The 22,097-nt window shown below is 44.0% G+C and overlaps 1 long non-coding RNA gene across 1 annotated transcript in view; it reads left to right on the top strand.

The window, feature by feature from the left end:
• LOC309978095 overlaps positions 1-22,097 on the top strand; it is a 202,034-nt gene that overhangs the window by 75,575 nt on the left and 104,362 nt on the right. The window contains exons 2-3 of the long non-coding RNA XR_014327110.1: positions 6,782-7,010; positions 9,056-9,210. This is a non-coding gene — a long non-coding RNA (uncharacterized lncRNA). The remainder of the gene's footprint in view (positions 1-6,781; positions 7,011-9,055; positions 9,211-22,097) is intronic.

Below are 22,097 nucleotides of genomic sequence, written 5' to 3' on the forward strand. Positions count from 1 at the left end.
AGCTATTTCATCAAACCATTTATTCAGCCTACTCTGAGTATCTTTGAAATAGATTGTCTCGTGTGGCTCTCAGAAGGTTATAAGCAGCTGTGGGCAATGTTGCGTAACTCTCTCTCTCAATCAATGTGGACAGACACTAAGAAGAAGAAATGCTAGACGCTGGCAGAGTTTAAACATAAATGAGTTTATGTGATTTACTTGATAATATAATGCAACGGATGATTTCCAGATCAGGAGTTTTAAGTCTTTCCACATGTGTGGGCACTAGGTATGTCCAATATTTCAAGGAATCCTGCTGTGAATCTTCTTGTAAAGTAAAACGTCATTCTACAAAGGAAGTTATCCATCTCTCTCGATAAACTTTGGTTTTGTTCTTCTATATTTAATTTTTTTAAGGAAGAGCCACTTCAGACATTAATTTGATTTTAAGAAGCTCAAGCTTATTTTCCATGTTGGAAGAATCACAGCTTTCAGCTTGCTCTATATGGCAAAGAAACAAAAATCTCTCCTTTTGTAAAGAGAGTGTAATTTGAAAGATGGTTAAATTAATGATATTTGATCAGTCATCAGAGTAATGGAGCTTGCACATACTCTCTCCCAACCACGCACTATGAGCCTGCCGTCACGCGTCCAGTTGGAAAATGTGCACGTGGATTTGCTTACATTTGAACACGAAGTGATCTGTGAAAATATACATGGTGATTGGCAGTGATCTCATAAATGCTAAGAACTTTTCCACCCAGGGTACAATACTCATGCTGCAATTAGATGTAGGGAAATGCTCGCATATGTCCTGCCAAACAGTATGCATTACAGGCAACATTTACTGGTTACCAGCACGGTGTGTAGAACTCACATACTTGGTTTGTGAAAACCAAAAGAGGGGAAGAGAACCTGAATTGGCCAGCTGGCACAGATTATATTTAGAGCAAAATCTCTCTTGCTCGTCAAAACAAAATAAACTCACAGCTCCTCAGTTAATTGTATAATTGTATCCATCAAGATCCAATCTAGTACTAGACTCGATAGAGAATACCCTTCACGGTTGTCTGAGATTTGTAGGTTGCTGAATTTTTAAAGAAATTCTGCAATTTTCACATCTCTTTAGGGCTCTACGTGAAGTTTTTCTCCTGGATTCATTATTTCACTGTTCTTGCTTGGGATTTAAATTCCGTCGTTTCATTTGGAGTTCAAAACCTTTCAAAGACTTGTGTCAGTGAATTAAAATAGCATAAAATCTGTCGTTTTTCAAATATACGCATAGATATATATGTATTCGCCCTCACCTATTGATTTACAGCTATCTATATGCAAGTGTCTCTGCTCAGAGAAATACTTAAAACCAAATATTGGGTCAGTTGTATTTAAATGATTGCAAATGGATTTATTTTAAGTGGAACTTAATCATATTATCCTCCGTAGAAATCTTGGTAGAACTCAGTTCAGTGGCGTGGGCTTCTGCTTAATATTGAGTCTAGGATGTAAGAATCGCCAGACGTAACCTTGACACTCACACTGCGTGGCTTTTATACTTACTGTCTACATTTTGTGCAACTTTGGACTTGCCAAAGTAATAAAAAAACAAACCTCTCTCCCCTGCATAAAGCTTTCAGGGACTTGCCGTCACCTACAGGGCAAACCTCAGGCATGTTGGCGTCTTGTAAAATTCTTGAGGACGAGGAAAGCTTACTGAGTGGTTTCTCTTCTCCACCAGCCCCGCTCCCATCCCCCGCCCCTTCCTGCCACGTCTCATATCAACTTTGCCTGAAGAATCCAAGAACTAGATGGCAATACCATACACGGGAAGCCTCCTGGGATGTGTTAATCAAGGTATTTCCTGTATCTGGAATCCTATTGCATTCTCTTCTCGGCGAGACCCTACAAAACCCAGCTCAAAATCACCTGACCCTGTCACAGGAGCCTCTAAGCGGAGTCAGTCACTCCCCCCTCTGTTTTCCCGTGACATCTCATTCATTAACGAGAAGATATGTCTGTTCCTGCTTAACGGCTCTTCATAGCAGGGCAAGAATTTCAGGTAGACTGACACCGGGGATCTATGTCTGCAGTTCTATTGCTTTTGTGTCAAATCAACTGAATGATGTGGTTGATTGGATCATCCTGTTGCAGGCTGAACCCACGGGAAGAGCAGTGACATTGTTACGGTGTTGACCTCTTGTATGGAGGTTTGCTCACCATGAAATAAGGCCCCGAGAGATCATAATCGAATGTCACAGCGTTGTCATATTTTAATTGCAGTTAGCCTTGAAATGTAATGCAGTTGAACGTAGTGCCTTGAATGCATTATAGTGCATTGAGTGTAATGCAGTTGAAATGTAATGAAATCCAAAACAGCTACGTGCTATATTATAGGTTCAATTCTTTTCCAAAATATATATAAAGCTATAAATATTCATCACTGGCGGGACTCTTCCAGGGGTGAATGGAGTGGGGCTTATCAGCAAAGGGCCAATGGGAGTGATCTGAGGGGCACACAGAACAGTCTCCACAAAGGACACATTTTCCCTGTGTGGTGGGATCCCACCAACGTTTTTGAGGCTTTATGAGTACATACTTGCCTTTTTAGTAAAATGCACGTAGGCATTGTCACCTTATTAAACAGAGCCAGAAGCTGAAAGTGTGCGGGCCATTCAGGTACACTGAGACAAAAGGACTTTTCACTTTTTTTTTTTTTAAACCCTGAACCAATTTTATAAACTGGCAAAAAGCAGAGAACCCTGCAGTGGAGACCGACGACAGCAGAGCTGCTGAGGTTGAATTGGAAGGCCCACTCCGTCGTGTGCATGCAGAGTATGGGATGGGTGGATGGTGGCCCTTGTGGCTGCTGGGCAAAATGGTGCCTCGCCGGCACTCCTTTGGGTGGTCGTGGAGACTACTCTGTGCAACCCTGTGCCTCCTTCGTATGCAACATGGAAAACCACCAACTCCAGACTCCCTTCTTTCTTTTTTACCTGAGGCAGAGGGAGTCAGGGAGTTGTCTAAGGCAGGCATCCTCAGCAAATGTTCTTGGGGACAGAGAGTGGAAAGAAATCTTATTACGTTATGTATAAAGCATGCAATAATACAGTATATAAACAGATGCAGGGATATCCATGGTATTAGAATTTCACGGGGTGTTTTTTGTTTTGTTTTGTACTTTTTCCCATACGTCCTTGTTGGTGATCTATTTTAAATGTACTAGTGTGTACATGTTAATCCCAAACTCCCAGTCTATCCCTCCCCCCCACCCTTCGCCCCGCCGGTCACCATAAATTCATTCTGTAAGTCTGTGAATCTGTTTTGTAAATAAGTTCATTTGTATCTTTTTTTTTTTTTAGATTCTGCATATAACCAATATCATATGATCTTGGTCTTTTTATGTCTGACTTACTTCACTTAGTATGATAATCTCTAGGTCCATCCATGTAGCTGCCAATGGCATGATTTCATTCTTTTTGATGGCTGAGAAATGTTCCACCACATACGTGTACCACATCTTTATCCATTCGTCTGTCAGTGGATGTTTAGGTCGCTTCCGCGTCTTGGCTATTGTAAACAGTGCTGCAATGAACATTGGCAGCGTGTATCCTTTTGAATCATGTTTTTCTCTGGATATATGCCCAGGAGTAGGATTGAAAGGCTAGTCAATCAGGGGGTGTTGATGAGGAGAAAAACGTTTCAAAAATCTCTTTGGAGGGCGATAATGGAAACAAGTTTCTTCGCTGGATAGAGTAGCGGACGGGGTAATGCTTGATGACGCAGAGGGTAAGATGCAGTGAGACTGCCAGCTGCTTGGAGAAGTTGGTTCGATGGAGAGACAGAGAGAAGCGGTGTGCCTCTGGTCTCCTAGGATGAAAATGGAGCTCGTGGGATGTGCAGTTCTGAACTGACGCAGAGGAAGACACTTTGTCTTTCTCTAACGCTGCCGTCACACGTTACATCTTAAGGACCTTATCCTAACCGTTAAAGAGAACTTGACCATACCCTGTTGCTTTCCAGACATTTCTAATTATGGAAACCAGTCTCATTTTTTTGTGATAAAGTCTCGTTTTTCTGGTTTTGAAAGGTCCCGCCCGCTTTCAAGTTTGGGTCCAATACGAAGCGTCCCTTCTTCCCCCCGCCTGTGGCCGAGGGACCCACAGAGGGAAGGGTATAGGGTTTGACTCTTCCCTCTGCCTCCTTCTTTAAGAACCTTCGTTTTGTTACCTGGAAGCCTTTGAGCCATGGGGCCGATAAATTCCACATTAGAATGTAGAATTCTACAAAACAGATGTATCCAACCATACCCCAGCTAAGTAAACTTCTTTTAAAAATTGTTCAGTCTAACACATAGGGTAAGTTTTTTTTTGAATGAAAACAGAAGTGTTCTCTTTGTCATGCAAAAGTAAGTTAGGGTTCCATCCTAAAGTAGCCCAGCCTGCCTCTACAGGGCATACAGAAGGTGGAAAGGTTTGGCATCTCTCATCTCGGAACTCTGGTCTACACACTTTCCTTTCTAGCCAGCCGGTCCCTAGGTCCTTCAGAATCCAGCTCCTCTCAGGTCTCTTTTGGGCCATCTGCCCCTGGCAGTACCCAGCTTATTAACCCTCCCGTACTTGAAACGAAACTTTCCTTGGTAGGAACCCGCCCTCTCAGAGCCACCATTTATCTGTGATTTGCAAAACGACACAGAGGGTGTTTATATTTCCTCACGGCTTCTTCCAGAAGCCACTGTGTTCCCAGGTTGGCAGAACTATCTCTGAGAGACCCTAAAAGGAAGCCTTCATGGAAGGCTTCATGGAAGCTTCATGGAAGCCAGTGAGAGGGTGCCTGAGCAAAGCAGTTTTAGGCATACTGTCAGGGAGGTAGTTGGAGAGAGCTTTCCTTGGGAGTCCTCAAATCCCATCCCAGACTGGAACTCTGAGTCTTTCTTTGTGTCATCGGGTCCCAGATGCACCATTTGGGTCCTTTTTTTCCTCTGTACCCCTCAGGTATTTTGTTTTGTTTCTTAATCTGACTCTAATTATTGCCTTTGTTGATGACGCAGCAGGGTGCAATTTTCTCCTGTGCAGATGGTTACTTGTTTATTTTGAAGACAGCAGCTTATTTATTTATTTTTGGTAGCCTGAAAGACTCCCGAAAAAATAACAGCCCGTGGCTCATATCTCCCTGCTGTAGAATCAAAGAGGGATGAGTTCAAGATTGTAGCTAAATAAAGCAGGGCTTCCAGCACAGATAACGGTTCTCTGAAATGAAACCGTTCTCTTAGAGCAGTTTGATGTGGTTCTCTGACATAAGAGATCTTTTTCTCTTCTGTGAATACAGCCAGTTATCCACGAAACAAAACACCCTTTGGTTCTGATTTACCATGTAGAGAACTGGCATGGCTGCTGCAGAATCCTTATACGCCGCGTAAGTAATTAACGATCATCCGTTGCGTAATCCATCCCACTGTCAAGGCGGAGAAATCACTCTCGTTTCTGTTTCTTGATCTCTTGGTTGCAACACAGTTGACACCCTCTGAAATGTTCCATAAGCTTATTCCAGTTGAAACCTACCTGGCGAATCACTCCTTGAATGAGCAGGATGGTTTTCAGAGACTAGAAGAGTAGACCTGTCCCAGTGGAGACCCGTATCCACCAAGGGAGCCTATAAATCTCATTGGAGAGGGTCTGGGGGAGTAAGGTGACACGTGTGTGCTCCGACTCCTTCTCAGTTATTTATTTCATAGCAGACTCTCTGTGTTTTGTATTTCTGCAAGTAAGGGAATCCTGCCAAAACCTCTAATTTTGAGGAGATATAAATGAATTGTTACAGATGGAAAAAAGAAAACAGACATTTTCTTTAGGGAAAAAGACATTTTACTTCCAAATAAAAAGTGAGTCTCCTTTTTCTTATGAAAAAGAAAAAAATATATATATATCAATGTAGACACAACAGCCAACCTGCTGTCACCCACGTCACCCTTGGAGGACCCGTCCCAGGACTGTGCGTGTGGTCGCCACACAGCATGGAGTTCTCTGTGATTACAACAGAAGGGAGGGTCTGGAGAACCCTGACTGTTCTCCTTGGAGTCCTCATAAATCACTTCCGGTTCCTCTGAGATCATGGCATGGGAGAGGCCATGCTCAGGCAGACCTGATGGAATGCATGTCTTGCGAAATTGAATCACTGCAGCTTGAACGTGTTCTTAAATGTACACGTTGAGTTACAGTTGTTGAATTGTTCTAATTAGCAACCTGCCAAGCTTCATTGTCGATGGGATAAACGGGTTATCTAGGTTTCCCTGAAGTTTTTATTTTTTATTTTTTTATTATTATTATTTATTTATTTATTTTTGCGGTACGCGGGCCTCTCACTGTTGTGGCCTCTCCCGTTGCGGAGCACAGGCTCCAAACGCGCAGGCTCAGCGTCCATGGCTCACGGGCCCAGGCGCTCCGCGTCATGTGGGATCTTCCCGGACCGGGGCACGAACCCATGTACCCTGCATCGGCAGGCGGACTCTCAACCACCGCGCCACCAGGGAAGCCCTGAAATTTTTATTTTTTTAAGGAGAGGTGTGTGTGTGTTTACTGTTATTCGATTTTTTAATCCCTTCAATATTTATGGCAAAGGGCGTTGCCTCCCTATTGCAAATGGTCCCCATCAGCAGACTGTCTGCTGATTAGAGGTCCTCTTCCAAGGGAGTATTCAAAGAGGTAAATTTCCATTTGAAGGAAAAAGTTCTTCCAGGGATCTTGGTCAGAGGCCTAAAAGCAATAGATGTAAACTGCTGCTAAGTCTCTGTCTTTTTCCTGTTTTGCAGGTATTCTCGCACCAGCAGGGTTCTCCTCCTGCCACACTGTCTGGAAGATTTCACATTCCGGGCACCTCATCTTCCTCACCCAACAACGGTGTTTTGTGTCTTGATCCCAGTTGAAGAGCCTGGCACACAAACAGCCTAGGCTATTCATTCCTGGAGCAATTTTACATACGCAAGACGGAAGCCAAGACTGACGTCTTCATCCCAGACGTGCTCGTTCACACACATTCCGGTACGTTCAAGCGCTGAGATCGGTACAGTGAGCAGTAGGGTTTGAACACATGTTTCCGATCAGTAAGTCTGCTCTTGCCCACAGAGCTACCTCTTTGTGGCAGTTCCGTCATCCCAATGGCTATTTAATCAAATGATGTTTATTTCGTCCAACTGGAGTTCTTCCAGTGGGCCAGTGATGGCATCACCCACCCACCCGGGTGGTGCTGTTGGCTGTCTGCTGGGGCAGGACCACTGCCAAGCCTGACACAGTCCCTCACACTGACTCCCAGACTCCCCAGCCAGCGACGCTGGACTGGCGCCCCGTTGCAAAGGAAACCCTAGAGCTCTGACTTGTCACCGGCTGGTGATTTTGAGTAGATGTTATGCCCTCCGTGCCGGCCAGGCTTCACAGAGTTCTTGGACACTTTGGTTAAAGGTCCTAGAGAAATGCCCCTTTCGTTTGCCACCAAGATCGAGGTTTTGCCAATGAATATTATTGAAGGTGTATCGTTGGGACCAGAAACAGCGTGGAGTAGAAGAGGTGGGGGCCGAGGGTGAGTGAGTTGGGGAAAAACAGTTGTATTCGGTCCAGGAAGCAGGAGGTGGCTTTGTGAAACGGGCAGGAGGTGTGCCAAAGACGGGGCCGTCTCCTGGGTATCGATGCTCAGACACAGGAGTACAAGAGAAGCCCTGGAGGGCAGAGGTGGGTGGAAACAACAGATGCTGTTGCATGATCTCACGCAGGGCTGCTTTTAGAAGAACTGGTAGCTCACCCCGGCCTCTGTTGCTCAGAGTGGCAAAAAAAGTCACATCTGAAGCCTCACCCACATTTGGCATTTTTTCCCTTTCCAACCTATTTATAGTTTTTCAGTTATCTTTACTTTGCCATTTTCCTTTGTTCCAAGAACAATGCCACCTTTATTCCATTAAATTGTACCTTAGAATTGAATACCAAAGGTAAAACTCATAGGACCGTGATAATATTCTTAGGATCCCATTCACCTAAAGGTATACATAGTAGGTCATCCACATTGATTTTCCATTATATCTTTACCTGTATTGGGGATCCAATTTTCAATAAATTTTCTTCTCTCAAAATTATCAGAAAATGTCATGTTTAATAAATTACCTGCCATCCTGATGGAAGGTAATTTGTTAAATGAAATCTAGTTGGGAAATTCTCAGCTGAACTTTGGCGAATATTGTATAGAAAATACGTAGTTGACCCACGCAGAAGCGCACTGACTCGTGATGTCTTTTGCTATGTTTACTTTTCTCTGAAATAATATTGTGAGAGGTACGGAAACACGGTGATTTGCTTTTTGTTGAATGGTCTACATGAGGGATGGGAAAGTAACAGCCATTTGGTAAGCACCTCTGATGCTCTGGGCTAGATGTAGTTCTAACCTGTTTGAGTCCTGTCCACAATACCAAAAATACAAGATGCAGTGACTAGCTGGAATCTGAATCTTTCACTGGTTCCACAGTCCCCGTGTTCTACCTGCTCTGCAGGGCTCAGTATAGTTTCCTGTAAAGGGTCAGATGGTAAATACATCAGGCTTTATGAACGGTACGGTCCTTGTTTCAACCACTCAGCTCTGCTGGGGTGGCGAGTAAGCACCCCGAGATACGTGACATGTAAGCAGCTAGGTATGCCTCTGTTCCAGTAAAACTTTATTTACAAAACTAGGTGGGGGCCTGTGTTTGTCCTAAGAGCCATCATGAGCCATCCCCTACATGATACTATGATTTTTCTCCAACAGCATACACTTTTTATCCCCTCTGATCTGTCCACATTTTCCATCTTCGCATCATGATGCTCTGTGGAGAGTGGCTCTTTCCCCCCAGCATTGCCGTTCCTTGTAAATCCCCAAATATGAAACCACTTTCATAAGTTTGTGCCACCACCATCCTTCATGGCAAGGTTCGTCTTATGTCAGAAATGTATTACCGTGTTCCAGATGGTGTCTTAAACAGACTTCATTGTGGTTCTATTTGGCATGACCCTGGGAGAGATTAGAGAACGGGAGAGCTCATGCAAATGTGTGTTTATTGCCAGCACAGGGTGAACGAGTCATGCTCAGGGGTCAGAGCAGGAAGTGGCTACTGCTGGATGAAAGAGTCTGCTGGAAGAGATGAAAGATGCTTCGTGTCTCTGGGAGTGGAGAAAGAGAAAAGAGGCCAGTCTTTTCCGCAGCTGTCGCGGTGAAAAGTTCCAGGTATGCAGCTCCTTTTGATGTGACGAGACACTGTTTTGTAAATTTACATAATTCAGGGAGGCATTCGGATTGGCCCTTTTCCTGCTCCTCTGTTTTGCATTTTGAGAGTCAAGCTTGTGCAACAAGGTATACCGCCTCCAGAGTAACATGAAGTGGCCGACGAGGCTCAGTGTGAAATGTTTGTCTGCATATCACCGTTCCATCTCCTCCAGTGGGAGGAGAATGTTCCTGTGGTCCATGATGCTGTAGACACCTGAGATTAAACATGCGGAGGCCTAATATTCAAATCAAATTTAGATTTGAAATCAAAAAGTCAAGGGAGACCAAAGTCCAATCCCTTGTGTCCAGAAGTGGAAGGTCTTGATGGATTCCGTAATTTTCCTCCAATTCATCTCTCCCAAGCAAACAACGTTGTTATTTCTTTCAATTTATTCATTTAGCTTTAACATCCACTGTTGAGAACCTAGTGTTCTCTGTGGCACACAAACTCCCGTTCGTTAAATTTAGTTAGACTGCGATGACCCTAATGCTGACTATTTGGTGAGTGCTTGTCAAATGCTGAGTGGTGCTTTGAAGATGTCCACGAATGATCTCATTAAACTTCTTTGTATAAATATGGGATGGGTGCTCTAGTAACTGTTGTACAAACAATGCCAGTCAGTTGCTCAAAGTCACTAATTTGAATCAAAAAAGTTGAACCTTGTGAACCCAGAGCTGTAAACTTGATATCATAGTCAAGAGAATTAGGTGCCTGGGTCATAGACCTTGGTGTATCAGGGAGCAGTGAAGACCAAGGGAAGCAAAGAGCTTCTGTGCTTTTGTTCCACCAGGTTGTCTTTGGATCAGAGAGTTGATTCTGAGGAGACTGAAGTCATTATGGGAAATTGTATCAGTTAGCTGTGGCTGTGTGACAAATTACCACACACTGAGCAGCTTCAAACATGGTCCCGGTTTCTATGGGTCAGGAGTCTGGGTGCGACTTGGCTGGGTCCTCTGCTTGGGTCTCACATGGTCAAGGTATCCGGTGGGGTGTGTTGTCCTCTGGAAGCGTGACGAGGGAAGGATCCACTTCTAAGCTCCCTCAGTTTGTGTGGGGGGGAGTCTCATTCCTTGTGGTTGTGGAGTTCATGGCAGAACTAAAAGGGAATACAGAAGCTTCAAGGTGACCTTGTGGTTGTGACTTCAGGAAGAAGCTACCACTCTTTCAGTGAGCAAATGAAGGGGAAAAGTTGGATAGACGTTAAAAGCGCAGTTTGGGGGTGAAAATATGAACACATAATGGGATGTATATCAATATGATTTACATAAACGTGAAACCCACATAAAACGCTACACACTTCATAAACACAGGTGAGCAAATAACTCCTGTGAAACATATTACATAGTTCCCAACATTGGGGTGAGGAATAGTGATGAAAAGGAACACGTGATAAAGGGCAGAGGATCTTTACCTGGACCAGTGGTGATGATGCCCCGTGATCTGACCAGTGTGGAATATAATTCACCCATCCTTCCCCACCAGAGACTCAAAAGGGGAGAGGGGGCTGTGTTTTAAAGTATTAGTTAACATATTTTCCCAAAAAGGTCATTAAAATAAAAGTAAAGAGACAAAAATCTTCCCCTGTTGATAGACTTAAACAGTTAAAATAGACTTGTTTTGGTGATGCAAATCATTGTTCTATGGAATATTGCCGACCGTATGTACTCCCCTCCCCAGCCAGACAGCCAAGTGCTTCTCAGGGCTGGATAGTTACTTTGTACATGATTAACTGTGCTCTTTCTTCCATGCTGATGCTATCACGATTCCTTTGCTGTTAGTCTGGGCCGGAAGGGGCACAGAGAAGCAATTTTCCTTATAAAACTGAGAGTTACAAAAAACGAGTGTGTGTTGGCAAGTGTTGAGAGGAACTTCTCATCAGAAATTCCAGGCTTGGAAACCAAGTTCTGTGTCCAGGCTTTATCGTCCTTACACGTTAAAGTCATTGCAACTACATTTGTTGATGCATTTGTTCTGTGTAATGAGGCTCCTCTCCTTCCACTGTATGGGGGAAAACAATTGAAGCAAAAGCGAACGTTGTCAGAGTCCCAGTTTGGTGATACGTACCTTCTTCAAGCAGACAGTCAGGCTTCTCGTTTTCAGCCAGCCCTGACTTCCTAGGCTCTCTGTTCTGTGACGTTGAGTCGAGCGTCTTCACGAGCCTGTGACCTCATCACCAGAAAAGATTTGGTAAAGGGAGTGAAGAATTCTTGGCTGTGTTTTTCTTTCCTAACAGAAGCTCAGAAGCGATGAGTCTATTTGAACTGCTCTAAATCCTTTTTGTGTGGAACTCTCAGGAAATGCTGTAGCCGTGTCTCATCATTAATGATGTTTTGGAAACCCAGCTCCGTTTGAACTCCTGGGTCTTCAAAAATGATTGCTTGACCACAGTGACTCCTGTACTAAGTCTAGATGTAAATTAAACAGGACTTCCCCAATTTAGTGTCTGGAGACTAACTGGAGACCTGCAGAAGCCCCATTAAATCTTCCAAACAACTTGTTTATTGCGCTGAGTGTTTTGATCTGAGGTTGAAGGGCAAGTGTGGATGGAGAGTGCTAGATTTAATCAACAGAAGTAACTTGAGGGTAAAGATACTTTCATTGCCAGTAAGACAGACTCTTCTTTTGGTATTTCAGGTCAGACACGAGTTCAAGGTGAGAGAAAAATGTCAACCTCCCTTTCTTTATTTTCCTCTGAGAAAATAGAAAATAGAGTGTTCTTGGCACACTCAACAAAAACTAAGATGAAAGATGAAAGGTCCTCTCTCCAGATAATGTAGTCTTTCTTTTTTTTTAATTTTGATTTTTTTGTTCATTATAGATTTTTTTTTTTTTTGGCATCTATTTTTATTTACTTGGCCATGCCACACGGCATGCGGGATCTTAGTTCCCTGATCAGGGATCAAAACCATGCCCCCTTCAGTGGAAGCTCAGAGTCTTAACCACTGGACCACTAGGGAAGTCCCCAGATAATGTCGTCTTTGGTGGGATGATTCCTATGAAAACAAATAAAACCAAAATGCTAAGTACTCAGTGCAGGTATATTTAAGGTGAAGAGAAAGCATATGAGGATATACAGTCACAGAGAAATTCACGTACAGCTGTGTTTTGTGTTTTTTGAATTTTGTTGGCGCATACTTGAGTTACAATGTTGTGTGAGCTTCAGGTGTACAGCGAAGTGACTTAGGTATACATATACGTATATTCCTTCTTTTTTAGATTCTTTTCTCATATAGATTAGCCCAGAATATTGGGCAGAGTTCCCTGTGCTACACAGTAGGTCCCCATCGGTCATCTGTCTTATATATAATACTGTGTCCATCCCAGCTCCTGATTTATACCCGCAACCCACGTTTCCCCTTTGGTGATCGTAAGTTTGTTTTCAATATCTGTAAGTCTGCTTCTGTTTTGTAAATAAGTTCATTTGTATCTTTTTTTTAAAATTAGATTCCACACAGAAGTGACGTCATATGGTATTTGTCTTTCTCTGTCTGACTTACTTCACTCAGTATGATCATCTCTAGGTCCATAAGAGAGAGTTTTAAGCTCAGCCTTAAGTAGAAAGAGTTGGCCCGGGAAGTGCGTCTTAAGATGGCGGGAGACATATCTGCTGTGTCCATGGGAACGGGTCTAGGACCGGAGACTTTGAGTTAACTAAGTACGCCCACGGCACGAAACACATGGGCAGGCGCACAGCGAGCAGGAGAAGGACTTGAGCGGGCCAGTTCATGAAAGATACGCTACACCACGAAAACCCATGTGAACTTCATCCTTCCTGACATAGGCAACCTCTGAGGACGAGTGGTCAGCCAGAGACTAGCGCAGCCATATTCGCATACTCGAGTGGCTCTTCTGTTAACAGTACAGTGGATGGACTAGGGAAAGAGATGGAAGGCCTTGGTAGCCTGGGGGAGCAGAAAGGAGATGACCGCAAGTGCTGAGCACGTGTGGGGACAGAGGAATGAAGAGGCTCGTCCAGTGCAGCCTCTGAACATCCCCAGAGAGGCACATGTTCAGAAGGTCTGGTTCACTAGGGTGCGACCGGTAGGATTTGGTGTGTACCGTGATTTGGTAGGATTTGATGTGGTCCTCTTACCCTTGCTTTCTCTTGCCAAGGTTTCAGTTACCTGCCGTCATCCGAGGTCGACAAATGTTAATTGGGAAAGTCCAGAAATAAAGAAGTCACGAGTTTTAAATTGCGCGCCGCTCTGAGTAGTGTGGGGAAATGTCTCACCGTCCCGCTCCTTCCCGGCCGGGAATCATCCCTGTCTTCAGTGAATCCCCGTTAGTGACTTCGTAGGTGCCTCAGTTATCAGGTCGAGTGTCATGGCAGTGCTCGTGTTCATGGGACCCTTATCTTACTTTATAACGGCCCCAAAGCCCAAGAGTAGTGATGCAGGCGATTCACACAGCCAAAGAGCATCCTCCTTTCAGCAAAACGGTGGATGTTCTCAATAAAGAAAAAAATACGCCGAGCTTGCTGAGATCAACAGCAAGAAGCGATCTTCTGTCTGTGAAACTGTGAGGAAGGAAAAAGAAGGTTGTGCTCGTTTTGCTCTTGTCCCTCCGACTACGAAAGTGACGGCCACTGTGCACGGTAAGTGCTTACTTAGGCTGGAAAAGGCATTCAGTGTGTACAGTAAGATATTCTGAGAGAGCGAGGCCTCACTCACTTAACTTTTATTGCAATATATTGTTGTAATTGTTCTATTTTATTATTAGTTATTGTTGTTGATCTCTGTGCCTAATTTATAAATTAAACTTTATCATAGGTGTGTATGTACAGGTGTGTACCTATAGGGTTTGGTACTGTCCATGGTTTCAGGCATCCACTGTGATTATTACAGCGTATCCCTTGTGGACGGGGGCACTACGTCATGAACACGACAGCCACTAGAAATGCTTGCAAGTCCATGGTTTAGGCCAGAGATTGTCCCGAGACTAAGGTATTATGACCTTTCCTCAGCTTGGCCCAAGCAGGGAACACAGGAAGGAGGGCACCTGTGGGGAAGCGGGTAGACGTGAAGGAATCAGCCAGGGGTAGGATTTAATGAATGTGAGACCTCTGTTGGGGGTTCAGGTAGAGATGCCTTGTTGATAACTTGAAATATGGATCTAGAAATCAGAATAAAGTCATAAATAAATTTAGAAGTCAGTCATGTTTAAGAAGGAGTTAGACACATCTGTGGGCTTACCCACGAATTGGGTAGGATGGCGAGAACAGAAGAGCAGTGGAGACATCCACTTTTAAAGGCTGGTGACGGGAAGAAGGCTGCACATCCCCACAGAGAAGGAGTCGTCGGGGGGAAGGAAGTGAAAACGGTGGGACAGCAGAAACCCACAGGGCTTGGAAAGAAAGGATGCGTCCTGACCAAGTACAATAGACTCTGGCAAGATTACTTTATTCCAGCCTTCTGCTCATGCACTTGTTTCTTTTGGTAGGAAATATACTTGTGATGCCATCACCAATCTTTGCATAAACTCTGGCCTCTGATATGAAAAGAATGACTTCATTTTTCTTGACCCCGACGCCTTAGAATCCACCAATGCTTGTCCCTCTCATCAGAGCCTCGGTATTGGCAGTCAGAGGTACTTGGGTGTTCAAATCATAGTTTCTGCTGTGTTTAAAAAGTCAACCAGGCGGCCAGTGGTCTTCTGTACACTGCATGCTCTGTTTGACCTCTCATATTAAATTTTGAGCGGACGTAGTTTTGCATTCACAAGAGAAATGTATGGATAGGCAAAGAAACAGACCATCAGTCATTTGCACTTTTTGCAAATGATTGAAAAATAATTCTTGAGGGTATTATGCTTAGTGAAATAAGTAAGACAGAGAAAGACAAATATTGTATGTTTTTACTTATATGTGGAATCTCAAAAATAAAGCAGAGGAACAAATACAACAAAACAGGAACAGACTCACAGAGAACAAATTAGTGGTTATCACACGGGGAGGGACAAGATGGGTGAAGGGGATTAAAAGGTCCAAACTGCTAGGTATAAAATAAATAAGTTACAAGGATGTAATGTACAGCACAGGGGATATAGCCAATATTTTATTATAACTTTATATGGAGTATAATCTATAAAACTATCAAATCACTATGTTGTACTCCTGCAGCTAATGTAATATTTAAGTAAAGTGTACTTTAATAAAAAAGAGTAATTCTTGAGACCTACACCCAGCCAGGTTTTGGACCAGGCAGAAAGGACACAGCCATGGACGAGCTGGTTTTAGTCCAGCCCTCATCGAATTATTGTCTCCATTTATCTAGTTTGGAATCCTGGGAATAACACTGATCTAGTTTGGGTTTTCTCACCAGCAGAGCCCAAAGCAGGATTGTCGTACAAGTAGCTTTCTGCAGAGGTGACCTCAAATTTGCGGCAAAACATTTGAGTCCCTGACACTTGCTTTCCCAGCTTAGGTTGGACAGGTGATGCTCTCCCTTCTAGTTCCAGCTTTCACACTGCAAATAGTGTCCTTTGTGCTGTCTGCTTAGTGCCATGTCATGGAACTTTGTGCCTTATCTGAGTGGTTTTGCTGTTTAAAGTGACCCCCAAATGTAGTGCTGACGTGCTGTCTAAAGCCTGGTAGGTGAACGGAAAAGTGAGACACAAAAAAGGGTCCCATAAAGGGTGAGTTATTGAGTACGTTATGTTGAGTCCCTCAAGGGAATACTCTGAGAGTGTTTGCAGTACACGCCTGCAGGAGCTCTCTGAGGTGGGAATCAAACCACAGTGTTTGTGCAGCACCTGTGTGGGGAATTGGGAGTGAAGGACCTGTGTCCTCTGTTGGGAACAAAGACGTTTTCCTCTGTGCTTCCAGGCTCTTCTGTCTTGTGTAAGAATTAAATTGACCTGAGTCAGATCAACAGGAGAAAAATCAAAATTTACTACCACGTATACATGGGAGAGACCCAGGAAAACTCAGTCACTCGCCAAAATGGCAGAACCCCTCCACTTAAATACCGTCTTCAGTCAAGACAGAAGAGCCTGCTGGGGTAGTGGTTTGGGACCTCAAAGGGGAGGAGGGCAGTTCCCATGGAGACGGAGAAGCAAGTGTTTGTAAACAAGTGTTTGCTGGGCCTGCAGAGACAGGGGGACACAGAGAGGGATTGTAACAGGCAGACCTTGCTGGGTTCCTCCCCACCTACACACCCGGTTCACAGTTTCGTTATCTAGGGTGACGGCTCCCTTCCTGGGGCAGGTCCTCTGTCTACATTCCTCGGGCAGTTAGGGGAAGGTCACACGTTCTTTTTGAGTCTTTCAGGCCTTGACTGTTCTTGGCTAGAAATAATCCTCATGCCAAAGAGGCAAAGCTTTGGGGGTGGCCAGCTTTGCTCCCCTACGCAATCTAGAAGGAGTGAGTTTAGCGCGTGTCCAGTGGAGTTAGACAGACCTGGCTTCCAGGGCAGCCGTGCCGCTGGCTGGTGTGGGGCACTGGGAAAATTCCTCGCCTTCTGTCAGCTCGATTTTCCTCGTCTGCAGATTGGGGCTGTAAAGGAGAACTCTGTTAATGCCTTCATACACCGTGGTCGGTTCCTTGCCTGGCACATGGAAGCAATAAAAGTTTTCTTTAACCGTTAATATCATTACCCATTCCTTCCACTGAAATCTCATTATCATCCCCTTCTCATTAGTGTTTTAAGTATTTCCTCATTCCTTGGAATCTTTCACAAACATTTTTCTCTTCTTCTTACCACTACTCCCGTTTACTTTCCTAACTCGTGACTAGTGTACGTTTCCAAAAGGATGATCAGAGCAAACAGAGAGGTGGAAAGGTCAAAGAAATGGTGCACAGAAAAGATATGCCTGCATCCTAAAACCCCACTGAAAGCTAAGCACGATGAATGAAAATAGACCCACTGTATGCCTCACCGTGAAATTTCTGAGCACCAAGAAGAAAGAAAACATAGCTTTAATCTGATTCAGGATTTGGTGTCTGCACTAAAATTTACATGTAACCCCAAAATCAGTGCTCACAGTTCTTTCACAGGCATTGGTGGACGTGCACACGGTGGTGAAAGGTTTGTGTCACCAGACACACACTTGCCCAGCGGGGTCAGGCAAGACACAATATGTTGTTTCAGCTCCCACACTGTAAACATGAGCCTGCACTTGTGGTCTACTTAGTGCCCTGTTTGGGCATCCTTGTGGTTTATTTCAGTGATTCTGCTGTTTACAGTGGCCCCATGTGTAGTGCTATAGTGCTATCTGATGTCCCTAAGCACAAGAAGCCCGTGGTACGCCTTATGGAGAAAATGCATGCGTCCCTTGACTTCGTTCAGGCATGACTTACACTGCTATGAGTCCAGTGTTAAGGAATCAGTATGTGGTAAATAAGGTGTCTTTCCAAAGAAACACAGAATAAACAAGATCACACATGTATTGATCAGCTGATGAAATGTTGTGACCAGAGACTCTCAGGAACCTAACCCTGTGTTTCTCCACTCGTAAGCGGCATTCAGTATCTGCAAGTTCATTGCTCGTGAAGAGTTCGTAGCACATCACTACCGGAATCAATGGCATGTGTATTTTAAATCCAGACAGGACACAAAGCAAAGCAAAACAACTCAGAAAACTGACAACAGAATCAAAGCCAAACTTTTCATATGCAAGACTTCCTCGCAAAACACCATGGCACAATACCTGCACTGTTCTGAACGAAAATGATTTTCAAACTGTAATGTGGTACTCACTGAAGTAGCAGGACGGAATAATGAATTGCTGTTGAACCCAAGTTCACATGCCTGATGCACAGTAAGGCCAGACAAACGCACGTGTCAGAGTTGGGCGCAGAGGCAGGACTGTTGCAGGGCCGAGGAAGGAGAATGGGTGGCTTGGGAGTTGGGAGCAGGGATAGGATTGTTGCCGAGACAACCGAGGAGAATGGGTGGCTTGGCTCACAAGACCTGAACTCCCTGATAGTTTGGGGGGAAGAGTTTTTACAGGCAACATTTGCGGGGAGGGCTGCAGGGTGTGAAACCTTCCTCTGGTGGGCAGGTGGGGAGGTAACTGGGTGGTGTTCTGGGAATCTCAAGTCATCAGCCTTCTGGTTCCAGCGAGTCTGGGGTTCATGTGCTTGTGCTCAGCCTGAAGTTACCATCCTCCACCTGGGTGGGGGCCTTTTTTCCTGTGGAAGAACTCAGAGATATATTGTTACGTGTGTCCTCTGAGGAGGAACCAGGACCCTGCTTTATTGCTGCACTGTTTCTTGACGGCTCCTCCCTTGTTTCTGCGTTCCCTCCCTTCCCCAATTAGTTATCTGCCCTTTGGAACTCAAGGAAGGTTTAGGAGGTGGGAGCCTTTTTCCTGCAAACAAGAAATGGGGACATGGATAGGCTTTTGTACCCAGGAGGGCCCCTCAGGACACTGCTTGGTTTCAGTATCCTCTTCTCGTTGATATTCCTCCCCTTGGTCTTGAGGGGAGCAGTCAAGACAGGGGATACAGTTTTGGATAGAGAGGTTAATCATAAACTCAGCAGAGGAGCTTAGTTTTAGGGGGATCGGTTTGAGAATCCTAAGTTGGCTTTAGAATTGTGTGCCCAGAGTCACGGATAGTTGCATTCAAAAGGTGGAGCCTGGTCCCCTCCCCTGGGCTGGGCTTAGTGACTTGCTTCATAATTAACCCAACAAAGCAGAAGTGATGGTGTGTGAGTTCTGAACCTAGGTTATATAGCAGCATTGCATATTTCACCTTGGTCTTTTTGAGTCTGTTGGGTCACTTGCTTTGGGGGAGGCCAGCTGCCCCGTGAAGGGGCTGCCCTGGGGAGGGTCCCCCTGTGGTGAGGAACTACCACCTTCTGCCCGCAGCCAGCAAGGAACCGAGGTCTCCTGTTCTTGCCATCTTAGACGCGGATCCTCCGGCAGAGTCAAGCCTCCAGGTGACTGCAGCCCTGGCCAATGGCTTAAATGCAGTTTCATTAGAGACCCTGAGCACACACCACCCAGCTAGGCGACCTCCACATTTTGACCTTCAGACACTGTGTGAGATAAATGATTGTTGTTTAAGCTGCTCAGACTTGGGGGTTATTTGTTATGTTGTTATGTAATGATAGATACCACCTTCCATTAATCCTTTCCAAGTATGGGCTTCAATAAAATGACTAGATCAGGAGAAGAGAAGCTTTGTAACCTAAGAAGCTTAAACATAGAAGAGTGGTGCACATTAATGTCCGTGACAAGCAGCTGTGTTTGGAGCAGAAGGCTGGGGTCTCTGGAGCGAGAACTGTAGTTTATGGAAAGAAAAAATATCCTGTATCCTTTTGTATATGATCAGGAAACATGGGAGAGTTTTTACGATAAATACACAGAAATTAAGAAGAAACGGAAGATAGTTATGAACCTAAGAATGTAAGATACATTCTACAAAAAAATACCATATGATAAAAAAATTGTCTGGTGCAGAAGTAATATTGATAATGCTGACGTTTATCACATTTACTGATTTTTCAGTGCCTAGAATTAACCTATTAGGCACAGAAAATACAATTATAGTTCCAGAAATAAACATGGGTGGCATCAGTAGTGGTGGGATTCAAGCAAAGGAGAGGCGATAGGACTTCTTAGCGGGGGAGTGGGAGAAGGTTAGGGAAAATTTCCATCCGTATCTGCTGAAGTGGTGGTCGTGAGCCACCCTCTATATGGATTTGGGTAGTGGCCAAAATTTAAAATTATATAACTAAAGAGTTACTAAAATTATTGATTTAACTAAATCGTGAGGATTATGGGAGAGGAGAGGGTATGATGTCAATATAAGGAAGCTAGAAAAGCTGAAAGTTAATAGTCTGTCTCTCAAGATAATACACCAAGAAAAATAGCTTAGAGTTAACGAGACAGAATCATAGGTTAAGTAACATCCTGATTTTGCAACAGAATTTGTTCCTTGGAGTGACGTACATAATGGTAGGTGCAGGGAAAGGGGATGTTTTTTTTTATCATGAGCAGGATTACTTTACTAAGTTTTTTTTTTTTTTTAATTTATTTATTTTGGCTGCGTTGGGTCTTCATTTCTGTGTGAGGGCTTTCTCTAGTTGCGGCGAGCGAGGGCCACTCATCGCGGTGCGCGGGCCTCTCACTATCGCGGCCTCTCTTGTTGCGGAGCACAGGCTCCAGACGCGCAGGCTCAGTAGCTGTGGCTCACGGTCCCAGCCGCTCCGCGGCATGTGGGATCTTCCCAGACCAGGGCTCGAACCCATGTCCCCCGCATCGGCAGGCAGATTCGCAACCACTGCGCCACCAGGGAAGCCCAGTAATTTTTTTTAAAAAGACATATCCTGGTTCCTGGTACAGCAGTTGTGTTAGATTAAAGATCATTAATTTCTTCAGCTTGTCAAAAACAGTATGTAAACAAATAATTTTACTCTAGGTTGAACCAAGTTGAAGATTTCCTTCCCTAGATTCATGAGGCTCTAAGAAATAGTAGTAATCTTTTGTTTGTTCAGTTTATATCATTATACCTGTAACCACTTGAAGGAATTAAAACATTTATCAAAATGTACATTTTCCAACATAATTCATAAGCTGACATTTCAATGTTGCAATTCCCATACTTTCATTTTATCTTAGAAATGTAACATATGTTTTACTCCCTCAGTCAGTTTTTAATGATGTTATCTTTTTATAGTTCTTCAATGTGTGCAATACAGTAAATGCTATAGACACTTAGTTTAGAGATGCGTTTGCTTCCAGCAAGTTAAAAAGCCCAGTTAGAACATGCCTTTCAAAGGGATTCTGTCAAACTCTGACGTGTGCAGTCTACCGGTACCAGCATTTACAGCTCACAGAGAATTCTCTTTTGAGACCTGTTTTTTCTCAATTAATTTTTAAATGAAACATTGGTTAGAAGTGACCTTAAATTATTAATGTGTGTGTTGGTTAGAAAAACACTTTTCATGAGAGAAAGTGTCATTTTGATTGCATATCTAAGCAAACCTTAAAGAAACCCAAGATTTTTATTCTTTGTTCCAAATCCCAAGGATGATCAAAGTCTGTAGGTGGGAAAAAAATGTTATTTTTCACAAAGATGAGAAGGAAAAACTGCTTTTTATACTATTTTGTATAGTAATTCTTATCCCTCCCACTCACGCACCTTCTTTTTCTGATCTAACAGTTGATCGTGCTTTTTGGCTTCTAACTTAGGTTACACAGACACACAGACACACACACACACAGACACACAGACACACACACACACAGACACACACACACACAGACAGACACACACACACACAGACACACAGACACACACACACACAGACACACACACACAGACAGACACACACACACACACACACACACACACACACACACACACACACACACACACACACACACACACACACATACACACACACACCCGACCACGTCTTGGCCATTACCTTGGAGAAGAAAATCATTGTATTCACATTCACAAAACTTTGTCACTGAGGGCTCTGAATTCTTTCCCACTTCTGGGCTTGGAAATACGTCCACTGACTTGTTGCGTGACCTCTTGTCATCAGTGACTTGGAGAAGAAGAAAATAGATGACTTTTTTCCAACTCTTATGTCCGTTTCCCCCATTTTTCCATAACTGCACATTGGCCACATATAACATGATGAATTTTAACCGTAACCTCAAATCTATTGATAGGAGTGGGGGTAGTGACTCCAGGCTTTATTATCAGTGATGAGAAGAGAAACTCTAGACAGGGAAATGGAGGGAAGGAAGCCCCTGGAGATCTTGTACTGGTGCCTGGGAGTCTGCAGGATGCAAGCAATTTGCCCTTCTACCTCAAGAGGGCTCAGAGTTGTGTTATATGTAACTAAAGAGCATGGGGAAAACTTCAGTCTTTTAAGATTAAAACTCA

Source organism: Leucopleurus acutus (assembly GCF_964270905.1).
Source record: "Leucopleurus acutus genome assembly, chromosome: X".
NCBI lineage: Eukaryota > Metazoa > Chordata > Mammalia > Artiodactyla > Delphinidae > Leucopleurus > Leucopleurus acutus.